Source organism: Engraulis encrasicolus, unplaced genomic scaffold, assembly GCF_034702125.1.
Source record: "Engraulis encrasicolus isolate BLACKSEA-1 unplaced genomic scaffold, IST_EnEncr_1.0 scaffold_45_np1212, whole genome shotgun sequence".
Lineage (NCBI taxonomy): Eukaryota > Metazoa > Chordata > Actinopteri > Clupeiformes > Engraulidae > Engraulis > Engraulis encrasicolus.
This window is the reverse complement of record NW_026945764.1, coordinates 494,723-514,981: the sequence shown is the minus strand read 5'-3', so window position 1 is coordinate 514,981 and position 20,259 is coordinate 494,723. Positions and strand designations below refer to the sequence as shown.

Below are 20,259 nucleotides of genomic sequence, written 5' to 3'. Positions count from 1 at the left end.
TATTGTGAATAATGTTGTGTTCACTATTTATTGGGATTCACCTTCGTCACAAGTTTCAGTCATTCACCAAAGGTCTGGATTTATTAGTCTATCCAAGCAAGCCGCGCCCCCTTGCTATTGTTATCACCCACACACACACACACACACACACACACACACACACACACACACACACACACACACACACACACACACACACACACACACACACACGCACGGCACTCCTTCTCTCTCTCACTCCCTCCTCCTCCATTGCTTAGACTGCACGGACGTCTTATCAAAAATCTTAAGCGCCTGTCAAAACCAAAATCAATGTCTGTGTATGTTGATATTTGTTTCTAAACAATCGAGAGGCAGCCACGCATACAACAGCGCGCGCGCAAACTCACACACACACACCACACACACACAGAAAGGGCACCGCTTCTCTCACACACTCCCTCCTTCGTTGCTTCGACTGCACTGACGTTTCATCGGCTAAACGAACGGCTCGTCAGATTATGATTCAACTAGTACACCTTTCGAAACAACAGTAAAACTTTGACAACACCACCCTGTCCTCTCACATTCTCTCTAGCCTAGGCTACCTGTTGATTCAGTTGAACTAATTGCAGAAGCTAAACGAAACGCTACTCAGCTTGTGGTTCTCAACAGCTTCTACCTTTTAAAACAACAGTAAAACGTTAATCCCCGCAGGAGATCCGCAGGGGATCCGCAGGGAAAATGTCGTTAATGTTGGACGTTTCACGTTTTGTGTGACGGAATCACTAATAAACAATGAAATCAGTTCGCGTTTAAATTTTTTTTTTTTTTTTTTTGCTGTCAACGTCAGTGACGTAAGGGGTCGCGCGAGGCCGTACGCTGAGAGCGTAGTGAGCGTATTGGGCGCGCCGGCTCTGGCTGGGATGAGTTTACTGCCACTCCCCAGACTTTGTTTTACAGTTGTATGATAATGAGTTAGGCGACAGGCCTTCATTGACTCAGCAGAGGAGACATCGGGCTGCATATAAAAATGAATCTGTAATGAATGTGAATATAGACATAAATTTGTAAATGTTGTTCAGCCCTTGTACTAGGAGGAATTTTGAAAAACTGGCCCTGTGACCAGCACTCCTCATGTAGAATGTGTACGCAGGCGTGTGTGGGGGAAAAGGCTTAGCCTACTATCTTGGACCCTTTTTGTCTGTGCGTTAACAATTTCACAGTGCTCCTTCTTATCTGTGCTACTATTTTGTTTTTGTTTTTTTTCATTGCATACACCACTGCATAAGGGACGAATGAAAAGTGTGTTGCAAACAGAAATTATTCACTGTACTGCATTTTTATATAAATGACAATGTACTACTTTAGTGTACATGTCCTGGGTAAAATCTTATGTAATTTCTCAAAACATAAATGGCTGAAATGTTGGCCTATAGTTTGCGCATGCGCCAATGTCATTCTTTACTCATTGTTTCACCGTTTTGCATGCTTAGTGAAAAGTGAAAGCCCATTGGGAAACTCCAACTCCCATTGTCATTGTGACACAGCACTCCACAGCACACAAGTGAACACTGCACACAACGAAATTGCATTTATGCCTCACCCGTGCAAGGGGGCAGCTCTCAGTGGCGCCCCATGGGGAGCAGTGCGGTGGGACGGTACCATGCTCAGGGTACCTCAGTCATGGAGGAGGATGGGGGAGAGCACTGGTTGATTGGGAGTCGAACCGGCAACCTCTGGGATGCAAGTCTGACGCCCTAACCGCTCACCCATGACTGCCCATTTACGCCGCGTGAATACCCCCCTCCCCCCCAAAAAAAAAGCATGCCTGAAAGAAAAAAAAAAAACGGCTGCCCCCGTAGTTTCCAAAATTTCTGTGGGAAACACTGATGGGCAAATCATAGTCAAACCATTGTTGAATCATAGTTAACCCATTGATGCCTGATGTTGCGTTGAGTAACATTGGCCCTGGCGCCTTGAGCCAATTTACGCACGAGCCACGACCAGAATGTCAAACCGTTTTGATTTTCTTGCGACCCTGAGATTGCACGATCGTGAGGCGAAATCGCTTGTCGTTATCCCATGTACACTGCACGATGCGAGACTCACGATTGACCTGCGATTGAGCAAGAAATCTGCCCGACTCTCAAAAAGTCGTGCGAGTGCCAAATCGGGGCACAAGTCGCACAGTGTAAGCCCAGTTTATAGCCCAATTTATAGATTGTCAGCTTGTACCCCTGAGATCTCCTCATCGCTTCCAATCTCAGACTCAGCCCCACGACTAACATGGATGCTGTTAGATTCCTCTAACACTTGGAATGCAAAATCAGTACGACATGACAGACTTGTTTTTTAGGAACTGCAGATGACAAAAAACTCCCAAGTTAGATGCGCACTTGAGGTGGAGCGAATCACACTGTCCTGGCGATTTTGTGCATGAGTAATGTGAAATGTAGTGTCAAATTGGTCGTAGCACTGCTTCAACTGTGCGATTGACACATCAGGGGTGACTAGTATTTAAAACAGTTTTGATTATCTTACGACCAGGGCTCTAAATTAACTTTTTCCACCACCAGCCAATTTGGCTAGTGGACATTTTTTCTTACCAGCCAAACAGAAGTTCAACTAGCCATTTTTTTTTTAATCTCGCCAAAATAAACTATGCGTTAGGCTAGTTATTTTTTTTTAAATCATGGTAATTTTGTTCAACAATTTCTACAACACAGATATATATAGGCCTGCATACTATAGGCCTATGCCTACATAATAAGCATAGGCCTATTATAGGCTATATATTTTTTCATTATTTTTTAACTTCTGCTTTATTTTTTACTTTCATTACTTAGGCCTAATGAATTTGATTAGTTTTTGTTCAATTCCTCTGAAAACAGCTGAATCACATCACACAAGCCACTCACATAACAGACCTTTAACATACAGTAACCAAGCACACAGCCAAACTCTCCAAAACCTCACATACGCACACTCCAAGGAAGGAGAAGAAAGGAGAGGAAAAAGAGAGGAGAGAGGAGGAGCTCTTCTCTACCATGCGCAACAAAATGACAGAAGCCTAGTTTAACTTAAAGTAAATAATATCACAGGAATATTCGCTTCCTTTGTTACTTCCAGCTTCGTCATTAGTTCCTTTTTTTCTTTTTTCTTTCCGATGGCGTGGGCTTTCCAACTTAGTTGCGCCAGGACTCGGAACATTTCAGAAGACAACTGAACTGACAGCTACGCTCACACTACTCTGACAGTCAGCTCTCCTCCTCTGCCCTTGTCGCTATTTCGTTCCACAACCACTCCTTTTTTAACGTCACTATTATTACGGTTACAATTACTACTAGCATTCACCAACACACAGAACTTTGCTCTAACCACCGCCACATTCTCATCACTCGCACAAAACATAGGCATAGGCTACTCTGCGTTAGTAATGTTATTGAAACGGTCAGGGCCTCGCTGCTTCAAAAAGGCAGCCTGTTACAGCAAGGTTCAGCCTAGTAGTAATAGCAGTAGTGGCGTTAAAAAGGTTGTAGCGAAATCGACGAGAGCATAGGAGGAGAGCTGCCTGTCAGAATAGTGTGAGCGTAGCTGACAGAAGGCTGGTCGTCTGAAATGTTTTCAATGCTGGCGCGCGCAACAGCATGGAGTTGCCGCTTGCTGCACTGGAAAGCCCACGGTGGGAGGCTACGTCGTGACGCTAGTGTCCATGGGTAATGTAGGAAATCTCGCCTTAAGGGCTCTGCATACTTAACGTGCGCACGTTCGTCATAGCAGCGGTTTACCGTTCATAATTTACTGTACTCGGGCGCTACTGGCCAAATTGGCGGGTAGGTATTTTTTTCTACTAGCCAAAATGAATTTTCACCCGTGTTTGGCGGGTTGGCGTGTGTTAATTTAGAGCCCTGCTTACGACCATATGATTGTTGATCGTAAGCTGGTCATGGAGTGAAATCGTTGCTACCCCGTGTACACTACACGGTAGAAGACTTACGATTGACCTCTGATTGAGCCAGAAATTGGCCCGATTCCTGAAAAGTTGTGCAACTGACAAATTGTGGCTAAATTGGTCCAAACTCGCACACTGTATGCCCGACATTGACTACTCCAATGAGAGGAAGCATGGAAAAATGTGCCAAGGAAGCATTTTGTTTTGATTCATCAATTATTTTGTCATTTACTCAGGGATGAAAGTTCTCTGGCCTCCGGCCGGATTTCCAGCTTGCAGCGATTGACCGTGGGTTAAAAAAAAAAAAAAATACTCGAAAATGAATTGACGGTAAATAAAAAAAAAAAGACAACCGAAATTCCTCCTGCGTTTGGTAGCAAAGGAGTGCACTCGGAAAGCGTGCTACTTCAGTAGGCTATCTTGCTCGAGTCGGACCACCACAGCCGGTTTACTCGCAGTCGCCGACTCGCTGCTCTCATGCCGCGGTCACAGAGCAGTGTCAACAACTCGCTCTACATGGCAAGGCACCTTGCACCGTTTACTGCTCTATGAGCAGAAATATGTGTAAAGATAACTAAACTGCATGCTATGGATTGGTGATGCCGTTGTCGTCAAAAACATAAATGAAACTGGACATTGTGTTTGGACATACAGAATGTCGATAAGCACTACAGTGTTGATGGAGCTTCTCTGCTCAGTGCTAATAATTAGCTGTCAACAACACACAAGGTTCTGTTTTTTCCACAGACGTTCGATCCCTCTGTGTCTTTTCATAATTTCTGAACCCAACTTAAAACTTAACCCAGAGCTGTCACAGCATCTCCCGGAGTGTGGAGCGGGCGAGCGGAACGTTTATCTGTGTCTCATCTCCTAATGTCAACCACTGCCTGTGCATTATGCTACCGGTAGTTCCATTCAAAATAATGGCTGGATACCGTGATTCATGAATCAATCACCAGATTACTTTCTGGGGTTGTTGGAAGAGGTTATAGGAAGATGTGTTTCAATCTACAACTACCTCTGAGAACGCCAAGAGTAAGAGAATACTTTGTTATTGGTTAGAATTTAAGCTTAGTTTCACTTCAGCATGTTGCAGATGCCACACTCATGCTGAGTTTTGTTAGCGCACTAACTAGAAGCAACGCACGGTGTTCTGTACGCCGCCACCTCACAGAATGCCGTTTTCGCGATTAAAACAAACTTTTCAGTGTGATGACAACCATCACACCTATTGTATAGCTCATTTCAAAGAGGAGGTTGTCTTCAAAATAAGACCAACTAGACTTGCGGTGGTTAATGTATGGGTTGGTTGATTAAATCAAAGTAACAGTATTCCGAACACATCTGACCAAATAAGTAACTCCGTACAACTTCATTACATTAAAACGGTGCACTACCAACGGTTTTCATGCCCGATCTAATGTGTATGTGTTTGTGAAGTGCTAAACTAATTGTTATTCCTTCCATGAAGAGTTTAAGTGAATATAACACGGTAAAAATAACATAGCAACCGCGTGTGGAAGTGCCGTTCTTGGCTGCAATGTAGCTTGTTGCAACAAGGTTGCAAAAAGCTACTTCCGGCTAGCATGCATGTTGCTTTCAAAGTTATCTTTACCGTGTTGTAGTCATTCAAACTCTGTTTTGAAGGGATAGTTTGACAACAAACAAACACACCAACATTATAATTGCATGAAAACCATTGCTATTGCGGCATTTTAAGGTAAATCAGATGTACGGAATACTGTTACTTATTTGTTCAGGCCGACGGAAGCTAGCCGCTCATGGCTAACCGGCACTTAGCACAAATAATCAACCCATACATTAACCACAATGTTCCACTGTAAGTCGATGTGGTCTTATTTTGAAGACGACAACCTCCTCTTTCACAGGAGCCATTCAATACGTGTGATGGTTGCCATCACATCGAATGGCATTGTTTTGATTGCAGAAACACCATTCTGCGAGGTGGCGCTGTACGGAACACTGTGCGTTACTTCTACCGAACTTTTATGCTAATGTTTTAGCTAAGAGGAGTCGGGTTACTTATAAACACCATCTACATATTACAGTATTTCTCGATTGGTTTTGTACATTTCTCACAACAGAATAATCATTCTCAAAACGTCTTGTTCAATTGTGACTTCCTGCTGTTATCTGTGCACATGGCAAAATACGTTTCTCATAGTTTTCAGCATTTAGCAAATGCTTTCATCATCATGCAGATGGTTGTGTACAATTCTCAGCTTTTTTGTACATTAGCAATTGCTTTTGTCATATCACTCAAAAAGCATTGTCACTGAATACACAAAACTACCTCAAACCCCAAAACAGTTAGGCCCTATGTCATAGTATATAGACTTCAAAAAGTGGAGAAGACGCGCTCACACTATCGCCTAAATAGGCTACTTAACAATTCTTAACTGGGTGCTGAATCCCACAAAAACTTGAATGAATAAATGAAGCGAAGGACAGCACTCCTCAGATTTCTTCTTTTTTTATTCGCCCACGAACGTTTCGGGCAGAGCCCTTCTTCAGCGTGTAATGGCGTTTGCCATAGTATAAGTCTTGACATGCAAAATGATTTACCAAACTGCCATAATGAGTTAAGCACTGTATAATTTCCATTGGATTTGTGTCTATAAATGTGATCTGAATTGGTGAACTGCTCACAGGTAAATATTGACTCTCTCTAATCAAAAGCAGTAGAAAGGAAAGAGGAAACAAGCATGCAATACAACAATAAGCACTGCACTGCATTACATTACTCTATGCCTCATGTGCCCTTTATAATTACGTTCCACGCAAAATTACAATATTTCCAAGAGAGCAAGAGAAATTCGAGAAATGTACAAAACCAATTAAGAAATACTGTAACTGATATTATCTCAGATGGAAAAAAACAATGTAAAAGTATTGACATTGGCGCTGTGTTCAACTTACAGTGACTCAAATAGCGTCTAGCAAGATGGCGGTCTGCATGCAGACAGCAGCTAGTTTCATCCCACTAGCTGCAGTATAATACAGGTTTGGTTGTTGGGTGTATAATTCCTGTCATTGACATGATTATAGTCTACATTCACATCTCAAGGTGCCGTTTTCATGATGATTGTGAGATCGTTAAATAATAAGATATGTCACATAATGGCTTGTTGATGGCTTTTAACAATCTGTTAATGGGCTTTAGCTTTCAGTGGAATTCTAGTCATTGATTGAAGGCTAACCATATCACTGCTCTCTCTGGTGATGGACAACAACTTTAGCTTGATGATGAAGCAAGGCAGTCTTTTTTCTGAGAAATTCTGACCTAGAGCTAGCGCTATCCATGGCTCTATTCAGACTGACTGTACAGCTGAGAAACCTAGAACCCATCTATCAGACACAGACAACATAGTCCATAGTAGCCACCAAAATGACATTAATGAATGAAGTTGATTTGCATATGTAATTCGTTAAAACTAAAAGTATTTTTGCATTATTATTCAGCCATGTCCAGGCATTTGCATTTTCTTTTTTTTTAAGGCAGCAATAAACACTTAGGCCTAAGTAACCAAAGATTATGCTTTTACCTCTGTTATGTATCTAACATGTCATGGTATTTCCATCTTTGTTGCTCACATTCTTCTACACATACTTTTCTAATGCTTTTGTGATGAACTAGCCTATGTAACTACATTATTATGCATAATAAGTATGTAATTATGTAATAATGATTAGCGCTATTGACACCCTTTTGGTCTCTTTGGTAGGCCCTATTCGAGTTCCAAAAGTCATTCAAGTCATTCATCATTTTGACCCTGACATGGCACCCACATAAGAATAAGATAAATAAGATAAACATTAGTGTAAATACTAAGCTTAAAAACAATGAAATTCTCGTTTCACCGTGCATCGTATAGGGTCGCATGGACGCACCAAAAAGTTTAGGCTCAGGATTTTTAAAAAAACTTTAATCCCTGTTTACTACATAGACAAACATGTGTGAAGCTCAACACAACTTATTCTTAAATACTTTTTTGTTGGGTTTGAGGCTCAGAGAGGTGATAGAACACGTGACCTTAGACATATTTTTCTATGCGGTCTGACGATACTAATTGATACTAACTGTTAATTTTCACAAATGTACACAATGCAAGAAGATATTTAAACCTGGGTCAAAATAAGGATATATTAGTATATACCTGTCCTTGGAATTAAGCCTGTTGACTACAGGGCATTGTAAATAATCTGTGAGGTGGAGACCAACAACATGGCTTATATCAAGTCTGGGAATCCCAGTTTTCCATATTGTGAAAAATCTGGCACTATGGTGGACGAGCACCTCCGTGATTTTTAATGTCTAGGAACCCACTAACTCAATTCCAGTGAGAAATGCCCCCAACTCGAAATTGCGAACGGGTCTACAGGGCTGGTCCTGGACTAATAGGTGAAAACCCTCTGTTTCTATGTGCTTCCGTTCCAAATGTAGTACATGCTAAGCAAGGGACTAAAAACAGCCGAGATACAGTAACTGAGATAACGCGTTTCTTGTTAAATATGCTCTGTTTGACTCTCCGAATTCAAATTGAGGATCTAAATGTATTTTCGTGCCCCAATAAGAAGCTCAGTCGGTTCCAAGTTAAGTATTTGAATGGATAAAAGTTCTAATGTTTACAGCCTGAAGTACTTATTACTACAGTAATGTCTCCTGGCGGGTATTCATCTTTTTGTATAGATAAAAAAGTAGACACGCTCACCCAAGGCTTGCTGCTGCTGCTGCTGCTATCACGTGTTGTGATATTTTTCGCTCCAATCTTCCATTGTCACACTTACATTTTGATACCAGCAATATACCCATCAATCTGTATGTACACAAGTAGCAAAATACTGCAAGACAGCTCAGACCATGAGCCTTGACGTGGCCTGGTCAGGAAGTGCATGATTTGACGCTTTGCTGTAATAACACTGAAAAAAAACATATTTTTACCATTTCGGAGTCAACTCATGGAAGTAGAAAATGTAATTTTACTCGGATGGGATTCAATGTGTTAAAGGTGAAATGTAGCCTGTTGAAAGGTAGGCTGGTATTTTCAGCTTCTTTTGATTTGGATTCAGGTGGACAATGGACACTGGTGAAAGTATTGAGTTTTCGTTGACCTATTAAAGGAACAGACCACCCTTTTTTGATTTTCACATAATTGCAGTATCTCCAAGCATTATTCATGAACGTGCATATAATTTTCGTCTATGTGTTTGCATTGCCCCGTTTGACAGTATACCCAAATTAGGCATAGTAATGCAAGTCTATGGTACAAAATAAAACACCATCAAATGTACTTCTAAACCACTTTAAAATGAATGTAACATTCACCAGAGTGTAAAACAGCAATTTAATTCGGTCCAGTGATCACTTGTGGCTTGATGCTAAAGATACCAGTTACTTTCAGTGATTATGCTAAGCTATGCTAATAATTCTGATCCAATAAATCTAAGTACTGAAAACACAGAGAAGAAAATGATATGCACATTCATAAACAATGCTGGGAAATACTGCAAATATGTGAAAATCAAAAAAGGGTGGTCTGTTCCTTTAACATTTCCAAAAAATGTCAACTAGTATTTTTCGGTTTTCTCCAGAAAGCCGACGAAGAAACACAGCTGTGTGAATGATAAGACCAACATCCTAAAGGACATCCTCTCGGTGAGACAAAACCTTATCATATTCGATATAATCTTGGCAATTTTCATAAACTCTAAAATATGCCATCATGAGATTTCCTCTGGTGGCAGTGCTGTGTTGAATCTAATACTGTAGACTTAATGATTGAAGTAAAATTGTTCATGTGCTTGCCGTTTGTAATGTTTGGTTAAAGGACTTGGAGAAGAAAGTGATGGCATTCATGAAGCATGAGCTGGAGAGATTTAAGAAACTCCTGAGGAACGACAACACAGCATACTATGACAGGGGAGAAGATGACAACTACAATGCCAGAGAGGGGGCTCTCAACATTACAGTGCATTTCCTTCGGAGGATGAACCAGAAAGACCTGGCAGACTCTCTGGAGAAATGTAAAAAAAATGTTTAGCATGTTTGCTTTACAGTTCAGCAGTCCTACTACTGTATATATTGATTGGAAAAAGTTTTTTTGGTATATTTAACAGGTCCCATTGAACTGTGCCAGAAAAAGCTAAAATTCAACCTGAAAAAGAGGTATGGACGTGTGTTACAGGGCATAACAGAGCAGGGGAAATCTGAACTCCTTGACAAGATTTACACAGACCTGTACATCACAGAGGGAGGAAATAGTGCAATCAATAAAGAACACGAAGTTGGCTGTATGGAGAAAGCGACTCGGGCTCAAGAGGCAGAAGAGAAACCTATTGACTGCAAAAATATTTTTAAGTCTGAAGAAGACAGACCCATTAGAATGGTGCTTACCAAGGGAGTTGCAGGCATTGGAAAATCAATTTCTGTGCAGAAGTTTATCTTGGATTGGACAAGTGGAAAAGAGAACCAAGACATTGAATTGATCTTTCCACTTCCTTTCAGAGAGCTGAATTTGAAGAAAGAAAAATACAGTTTCATGGAGATCCTTCACCAGTTTTTCCCTGAGACAAAAGGATTGATGTTCACCAAAAACAAGGACTACAAAGTCCTGTTCATCTTTGATGGACTGGATGAATGCAGACATCCTCTTAAATTCAAGAAAAACGAGATCTGGTCTGACCTAACCACACAAACCTCAATAGATGTCCTTCTGACAAATCTGATCAAAGGCAATCTGCTTCCATCTGCTCTCATATGGATAACCTCCAGACCAGCCGCTGCCAATCATATTCCTGCTGAATGTATAGACTTGGTGTCAGAGGTACGAGGGTTTAACGAAGACCAGAAGAAGAAGTACTTTGAGAAGAAAATTGAAGACCAGACACTGGCTGAAAAGGTTATAAGATACATCAAAGAATCGAGAAGCCTCTACATCATGTGCCACATTCCAGTCTTTTGCTGGATCTGTGCCATGGTGTTTGAAGAAATTCTGAGGTACGCAGATGCAGACAACAGAAAGACAACGGAAGAGCAAAAGATGACGCAAATGGATGTAGCAGAATCTTCAAAGTCAACTGAAGAACACATACTGAAGACACTGACACAAATGTACTCATACTTCTTGATCTTTCAGACAAAACGCAAGACTGAGAAGTTTGATTTTGAGAAAGCAAGTGTTGACACCAAGTGGGATGACACCACACAGGCCTTAGGAAAACTGGCTTTTCACAACTTGATGGACAACAATCTGATCTTCTCTGACAGTGATCTTACAACGAGTGGCATTAGTGTAGATGATGCGTCTGTCTACTCTGGTATGTGCACTCAGATCTTCAAGAAGGACTCTGGCATACTCGTTGGCACAGCATTTAGCTTTGTACATCTCAGCATTCAGGAGTTCATGGCAGCTTTATATGCACACATCTGCATGTGCAAAAACAAAATTAATGTTTTTGCTGATCAGGACATATCTCCAAAGACAGAGGGCAACATGACTGAAATGTTGAAGAATGCAGTGGACAAGACTTTGAAAAGTTCTATTGGACATTTGGATCTTTTTCTCCGCTTCCTACTGGGTCTCTCACTGGAAGACAATCAGAAACTCTTACATGGCTTACTGACATACAATGAGAAAACTTCTCAAAGCAGAGATGAAATAATAAAATACATCAAAGGCAAGTTAAAAGAGAACCTTTCAGCAGAGAGATCAATTAATCTCTTCTACTGTCTTAATGAGTTGAATGACAAGTCTCTGGTGGATGACATCCAAAAACAACTGAAGTCTGGCAGCCTCTCCAGTACTAAGCTTTCCCCTGCTCAGTGGTCAGCGCTGGTATTTGTGCTGCTGACATCAGATAAGGTGATGGAAGACTTTGACCTTAAGAAGTTTCAAAGGTCAGATGAATGTCTAAAGAGACTCCTGCCTGTGGTGAAAACGGCCACAAAAGCTTTGTGAGTATAAGCTGCCATGTTATTGATCACCCAGGGTTCACAATAATATTGACAGACTGATAAAATATATGGAAAAAGTACTCAAATAATTAGTGGTGGGCCGTTATCTGTGTTAATGTGCTGCGATAATGTGTGACTCTTATCAGGCAATAAAGACAATACCGCCATTAATCTATTGTCAAAATTGGGTTAGATTAATCTAGATTAATTTAAAAATTACAGTGAGAATAGTCTAGATTTTAAAAAAAGTAATCTATGTATCTACATCTCAATCTTCCACATGAGAGAATTTACGGCAGTATACTGTATATTATAAGGCTTTACGGTATATAGCCAGCAGTATACTGTATATTATAAGGCTTTATTGTATGTCTGTACTTTTGTAATATATCAAACAGCATTTCAGACAACCTTGTAATGTCTATTACAGTTCAACAAAGTCTAACTAGAGATCAATGTTGTACATTATCTGTAGTCTATAGTCTAGGACAAACATAAACCGGGGGAATGAATTTAAGGACATTTTCACACCTAGTCCTCTTTTATTGGACCGGCTGATCTTTCTGGTCCTGTTAGGCTTTTATGGTGTGTCAGTCCACTTTTTGATCCTTCCTTAAGTGATTACACCTAGTGTAGTGTCAGAACTCATAAGTGAACCGTACTGAGACCACGTAAATAAAGGTCTCAGTGCGGTTTACTTCCAAGGGGTCTGGGTACATTTCGAAGCATTCACACATGCACAGAAAATGCTGAGTCACAGGTTCACCTAAATGACTGAAAGGGACCAAGTGTGAAAACCCCATTAGAAAGCAGCTTTACAAGGGATCCTACAGATAACTTATACAAGCATATGTCTTATCTTTACGTCATAGGCTGGACAAGTGCAACCTGACACACGAGAGCTATTCGATTATAGCAGATGTCCTTAGCTCTTCCTCTTTGAAGGTGCTGGATCTGAGTGGCAATGCCATTAAAGACTCAGGGGTGGAGGTTCTTGCCTCCAGACTGACGCAAACTTGCAAACTTGAGACTCTGAGGTAATTTTATAAACACTTCCTTCAACATCAGTAGTTAAGAAGTGCCAGCTGTCATTGTTAGCTGTACATTGCATACCAATTATGAGTACACCAATTATGAGTATTTTCAACATTATTTCAATGATAATACCTCTTATTTCCAAAATGTACGTAGCATAGGTTTAATACAGCATCTGTTGCGTTTAAAACAGAAAAAGTTAGTAATGACATAGACCATTGTTGGGAAATTATGGGGGTGCAAAAGGGAGTTGATATGTTGTGAGTTGTATGTTAAAATTCCATACAGAGGATCGTGATCTGCTTGAGTTTTCACAGTACATGTTGTGTCATGCATGTTTCTATTGGTGAAATTCATCTTCCTAATGTTGGGGCCCTTCATGCAGCCCCAAACCATGTCAGTCCCACTACCATGCTTGACTGTAAGCACGACACACTTCTTTGTAATGCTTACTTGTTAACCACCACATGACAGGCTAGACACCATCTAAAACAAATGTGTTTATGTTATTGTCATCAGACCACAGGACATCATTCCAGCAATCCATATCCTTAGCATGTTAGTCTCTGATGAGACCATGATAAACAAACTGGCTCTAGCTGGTGCCAATAATATGTTGTTGTAAAAAGAAATGTGCATGATCCTCTCTATGGGAGTTTAACATGGGGCTGTACTCACATTTGCATCACCACTATTTTTTTGAGAAAAATATGTCACTTTTCTAAATAACTTACTGTATGTGCTTATTGAAATATTGTTGTGACTGTGCACTGTATCTAAAAGCGTTTAAAACATGCTAGTGATGTATCTGCCTTCTCTCCAGATTGTCAGACTGTGGTATAACAGAAAATGGATATGCTGCTCTGGCCTCAGCTCTTGAACAAAATCCCACTCACCTGAAGGAGCTGGACCTGAGGGGAAACGACCCTGGAGACTCTGGTGTAAAGCGACTTAGTTCAGTTCTGAAAGATCAAAACTGCAAACTGAGGTGAGAGTAAAGTTAGATTAAAGAGGCAACCTAGTATTACCATGTTTGCCATGACAATTAGCTGATATTATTCAATGTATTGTTATGGAAATATTGACATTTATGTCTGTTGGGCAGAAACTCTTGAACCATCTCCTTTCTCTGTAGGTTGTTGAAGAGTGTTGAAGCAGAGGATGCCTGTAAGTACCTGACTTCAGCTCTGGGTGAAGACCCCTTACTCCTCACTGAGCTGGACCTGAGTAAGAGGAGTACTGGGGCCTCAGGCGTGGAGCATGTCTGTGCTCTACTGGAGGACTCGCACTTCAGACTAAAGAGACTCTGGTTAGTGTTGTAATTGTCCAAGCAGTGTGGTTGTTAATATTGCTAACATTGTTGTTTATCTGTAGATATGAAATAAAATACATATATGATCTTCTATGGGAAAGTCCTTTTTGTTGTCTATACCCAGTATGGTACCACAAGTAAAATGTTCAGTAGTTTTGAGCCCAATAATATGAACCTGTAGTTTGGTGCAACATTCAGGTTAAGCTGTGGCAAAATGTTGAAAACAATTCTTTACTAAAACCTAAATCACCTTTACCTCCCGCTCTCTGCAGCCTGAGTAACTGCAGTGTAACAGAAAAGCACTGCATTGCTCTAACTACAGCGCTAATATCAAACCCCTCACACCTGATGGAACTGGACCTTAGTGAAAATAGCCTAGGGGACTCGGGGGTGAAGCACATTTCAGACTTACTGAACAATAAAGTGGACAATTCTGAGTGAGTTATGTATCACAATTACCACAACAATTTTCTTAATTATGACTTAATCAGCTGTTATAATAGACTTTCCTTTAAATCCTGTGCGTGAATAGCATCTCCGAAGACTCAGAAGTGAACAGTAATCCAGAAGACTCAGAAGAGGATCTGACAACAAATTCAAGTACACGTTTCCAGTTAAAAAAGCTGAAGTATGTTATGATTTTTTTATGATATGATATGATTTTATGTTATATATGCCAGTAAAACACTACCCCTGTTATAAGTTAGCTGTTATCTGTATGGCAATGACTAAGTCAGAATGTATTACTAAAGACCCTGTGTAGTGACATTGTGGTGGAGTACTATGGCAATAAGAGGATACGTATGTTTTGTTGACTGTAACTGGCTACAAAATATGCTACATACTGTATGTGTGCAAATGTGATCTATTCTTGTTAACGGTAGGCTATACATAACTTCTCCATTTTGAAAAGTACATACGGTACAAGAAGAGGAAACACATTCGTAACAATTAATAATGGTACATTTTAAAGCTTTATCGATATTCACTACATATAGACCTATATAGAAATACAGTATAGACTATAAACAAAACATAAAGAAACATTTGGAAATTATGTTAATATTGGTACATTTGAAATTAATAATAACAATAATAATGATGAATACATAATCAAAAATAAATCAAGCTATGGCTGCAAAGAGAAGCGAGAATCAGCTCCTGCTGGATGAGTCTGGTGGGAATATGCCTGCTGGACCCTTCTACATCCTGTGGTTTCATCTCTTTTACTCTTTGGAGGCACACTACCAGGACTGCTATGGCTGTGCTGTGCCTACTGTGTTGGCCTAGTATTCCTAATTCATTTGTAGTGTGTGTGTGTGTGTGTGTGTGTGTGTGTGTGTGTGTGTGTGTGTGTGTGTGTGTGTGTGTGTGTGTGTGTGTGTGTGTGTGTGTGTGTGTGTGTGTGTTTATAAATGAGATAACTGTTTTCATACCTTTACAATGTACCATTGCTATAAAGGGTTAACATGCTTGCTGTATTTCTTCATTTTTTGCTCTATGTGTTTTACTTTAACTACAATATTCCCATAACCTTAGTTAAACCATTGATGCCTAAGGCACCTGCAAAAAAGGGGGCTTAATGTCTGAGCCCTTTTTAAGAAAAGCTGTCCTCAACCTATAAAAAACTTTATATCTCAGCCTCTGAAGCACATAAAATATGCACTGAGTTGCATTTAAACACTAAGACCCTCATCTTTCATTAGAATGTGTTCAACGCGCAATGCACCATCAGGCATCAATGTTTTAATACAACTACAAGACTCAATTAAAATACTCCGGCACAGCTAGCATTTAAAAACACAATTCTTCATTCTTCAGCTTGGCAGACTGTGGTATAACAGGTGATGGATATGCTGCCCTTGCCACAGCTCTCGAATCAAACCTCTCACACCTGGAGGAGCTGGACCTGAGAGGAAATCACCCCGGAGACTCTGGAGTGCAACTCCTCATTAAAGCACTGAATCGGAATCAGAATCAGAAATGCAAACTGAGGTAAGTAGCAGTAGCAGTGATAGGAACGTTAGTTGTAATTAATTACAATTACTAGGTACTTCTCCAAAAAAGTAATTGCGTTAGTAACTGCGTCATTTAACTAGAAAAGAAGTTACCAGGAACATAATTTATTGCATTTCTTTTTGTCTGTTTTCTTGCTTAAAAATGTCAAAGACACAAAAGAACAGTTAAGCAGTGTTGCGGACAGATTTTACCTTTTTGACTGTGATTGACAGGTTTGGGTGGTGACGTGCATGATTGGGTCACGTGGTGATTAGTTTTAGTATATCACCTGGCGCTGGGTATATGGCAGAGAAGTTAGTAGGAAAGTGGGTGATTTGGGGATGGCCTACTTTTGCCGACCGTATTGATTATGCCTTACAATATAACACCTTGCACTTTATAGCTTCAGTTGCACAGCGCTTTGGCACTTTCCAGCACCTTTGCACAACTGGCTTGCTATTTTGTGGATTTTACAGATGGATGAAATACTGTGAACCCTTTTAACCCTGAAGAAGAAGATAAGTAAATAAAGCCAACAAAACCGAAAGTGATGCATCCTGGAGCTTATTGCAAATCTAGCGAGTCGAGCAACTCTCCCCAATATCAGCCACTTGGCGACTAAATATTTGTTTGACTAGCCGCCACTTCAAGCGGGGTATTCATCCTTGTTCTGTGATGTCATTTTGGCTGTTATTTTTGTTTAAGGTGCTACTATAAAGATCTTCATGACCTATTATAAATGGTGAATGTTAATGCAGTTCACAAAGTTTTTCGGCAAAAACGTGTGCTCTTTTCTCTTCCACGAGATGGATTTTTTGCAACAAGAGCCGTAAACGACTACACAGTGGATAGGGGCAACACGTTTTCAACCACATACTGTACTGGTCAAAAGTGTGGACACACCTTCTCATTTAATTAATTCTCTTTATTTTCATGGCTATTTGCAGAATGTTGTACATTTTCACTGAGGGCATCAACACTGTGCTTAACAAAGAAATGAAAATATATAACAAATAAAAACAATTATTTAAAAAATAGCAACGTCAACACACCAAAACTCATAGGCCCCACACATTTCAACAATTTTCAAGTAAAAACACCCAGTCAGTCAAGTCGATCTTAATTGATAATGCAATACAAGCAAGATGGGTGAGTTGGTCTAGCTTAGGTGGTTATCTAGGTGGAACAGTAGTATTAAAAGTAAAAGTAAAGGTGAAAAACCCACAGATTCCCTCCAATACAGGTTTGACCTCTCCAAGTAACTGGCTGTAACACAATATCAGATCAAGAAAATGTCTGTAAAATGCTTGTATTGGCAAGTGCATGAAACTAGGTTTTAGGTCTCAAAATGCTAGTTCTACAATTCTATTGAGTTAGTGGTGGACTTAAACATTCAATTAAGATTAACACGATTGACCAGGCGTTTGTACTTGAAAATGACAAAAAATAAGGTTATTGAAATGTGTGGGGCCATCATTTGTGCTGTGTTGACGTCGGGTGGATAGACAGCTGACATTGCTGTTGGAAAATTAATAAATATAATTTATATTTTTGTTCACAAAAACACTATACACTCCACCCACCTAACGTTTTAGTAATCATGATCAGCGATTTTGTTGTCATGCATACAGAGGGTGAATGACCATATTAAAAGCCGTCTTGTTACAGATTTATGTGGCACTGTGTTGCTATTTGCGTCTAGATTTTGTCAGCATCCGGGGCAATCTGGTGCAATTCATCAAATTGTAACGGGTCACGTTACTTCCCGAGTCGTGCAACATCGATACAGTTATGGATAGAATAATGAAGTAATTATTCGTTTACCAATGTCTTTATATTTCTACAGATACAACATTACTATTTTAAAAAGGTATGCAGGCCGCTTGAAATTCAAGATGACTCCCCTTTTCCTAAGATGACTGCCCAACAGATATGAATAGGCAACTGATACAATTGATTAGGGCTGTACAATTAATAGAATTTTAATAAAAATCGTGATTTAAAAAAATGAAAATTGCGATTTTATGGGGGGAAATCCAAAGTTCCATATAAGCTGCGCACCTGTAGACTTGTGCACTGCTCGTAGTTCACAGCACAAAGAAATTTCGGCCAATAGTAATATTGTTGTCAACTGTCTCTGGTCGGAGGATAAGTCTGTGAACCAATAAGCAGACAGTGCTGAGAGGGGGTGGGCGGCAGCATTTTGGCAAGGACTCAAGATGGGAATCTCTGTGTCAGTGCACTCACAGCTGGACAGAGGAGGGGAATTGTTTCATCCTAATGGTGGATATACATGAGGAATTCAATCATATGAAACCAGCCATTGCATGATGCTGGAGTTGCTGAGCGTGTTTTGGAACTATGTGCTTTAATCAGCAACCGTTTGTGATTATGGAATTCTGATCTAAGAAATCGCTAGTTAGCATGCTAACACAAACTAAATAAGCTAAGCAATGATGTTACTACCACTATTAGAGTGGCTGTTACTCACTTTTCATTAACACCCACTTGCATGTAGATATCATAGCTGCTTTGGTGGACAAGTAGAGCAATTTACAACACCGCTGGAAAACGGCAAGCGCAGCCTTCATTTTGTGTAGGAGTGATTCTCTAATTCGCCTACACTTTTAAGTCCGTGGATTTTATTTGTCAATTCCACTAACTATTAACTGCATCCAATGATGTTTTGGACATTAGAAAACATTTATCTTTCATATAATACAGAAAGTGTAGACATAGCATTATTTCCCTCAGCAAGAATGAATATTTAATACTGGTTTGGGGCGTTTTCATGCCGTCCTGTTTTCCAAATGTCAGATTCAGTCTTCATATTAGCATGTAAAGAAACTTGTTTTGCCCAAGACGATTGCAAATGTTGATTCACAGTAATCATCACAATATGACAAAACTGTCAGAAACACCACTGTCCTTTCCATTATACATGAAATTTGCCATTTTGTGTGTGTCCACGAAAACCGTTGTCTTGCTTTAAGACAAGTTAAAAGAGGGAGCATGTCGCTAAGCTAGTGAAAGTCAATGGATCCGTGTAGCATGCTACAATGCTACACGGATCCATTGACTTTCACTAGCTTAACGACATATTCCCTCTTTTAACTTGTCTTAAAGCAAGACAACGCTTAACATGAAAAATAAGACACTTTACCACCTTTATAAACCCCAGCCAACAATTTTAACTGTATTAAGCCCCAAAATAGTGGCATACCCCTTTAACTCATCCCTGATTAATTACACAAAGTAAATGTTCAAATCAAAGTGTACACAACAATATTTAGGAAATGTGTACACCAGATTTGATGATCTTTCTTCTCCACTCATGGAGAAAGTCTCCCTTCCTGTTCAGCTACTGTGAGATTGTTGTTGACTGCTGCCCCCTTGTAGAAATTAGCATGTTTTCCAGCCCAGTACAATTACAGACAACATTTTTACAGTACAACATTTTTTTGAGAATTTTTTTATTTCATGTCAGTGGGGAGAGGTCTCGGAAGTTTACTCATGAAATATAATACAGGCGGCGTTATAAAGATATTCTACCTTCATATTATACATCAAATATAATAATAATAAGAATGCATTTTATTTAAAAGCGCCTTTCAAAAAACTCAAGGACACTGTACAGAGAGAGGCAAAATAAAACAAGACAGATAAACAGATTGTAAACAAAATATAGATATATAGAAAATAAATAAAAAAACAAAATAAAACAAAATAGAGTTAAATAGTCATAAAGAATAGGCTAACTGAAATAATAATAATAATAATAATGGTAATAATAATAATAATAATAATAATAATAATAATAATAATAATGACTTGGTTTTCTATACCGCCTTTCAAGGAGCCCAAGGTCGCTTTACATTGGGTGGGTGGGGGCGCGGGGGGGGTGGGTGGTTGAGGTTGAAGGGGCAGAGGATGGGCCAGTGAAGTTAAAGTCCATATGCCTCTGTGAATAGATGTGATTTCAGGTGCTTCTTGAACGTAGCCAGT

General features: G+C 39.9%; 1 pseudogene; it reads left to right on the top strand.

Annotated features, from left to right (window-relative positions):
• The window catches only part of LOC134444114 (protein NLRC5-like), a 116,034-nt pseudogene that overhangs the window by 1,235 nt on the left and 94,540 nt on the right, over window positions 1-20,259 (top strand).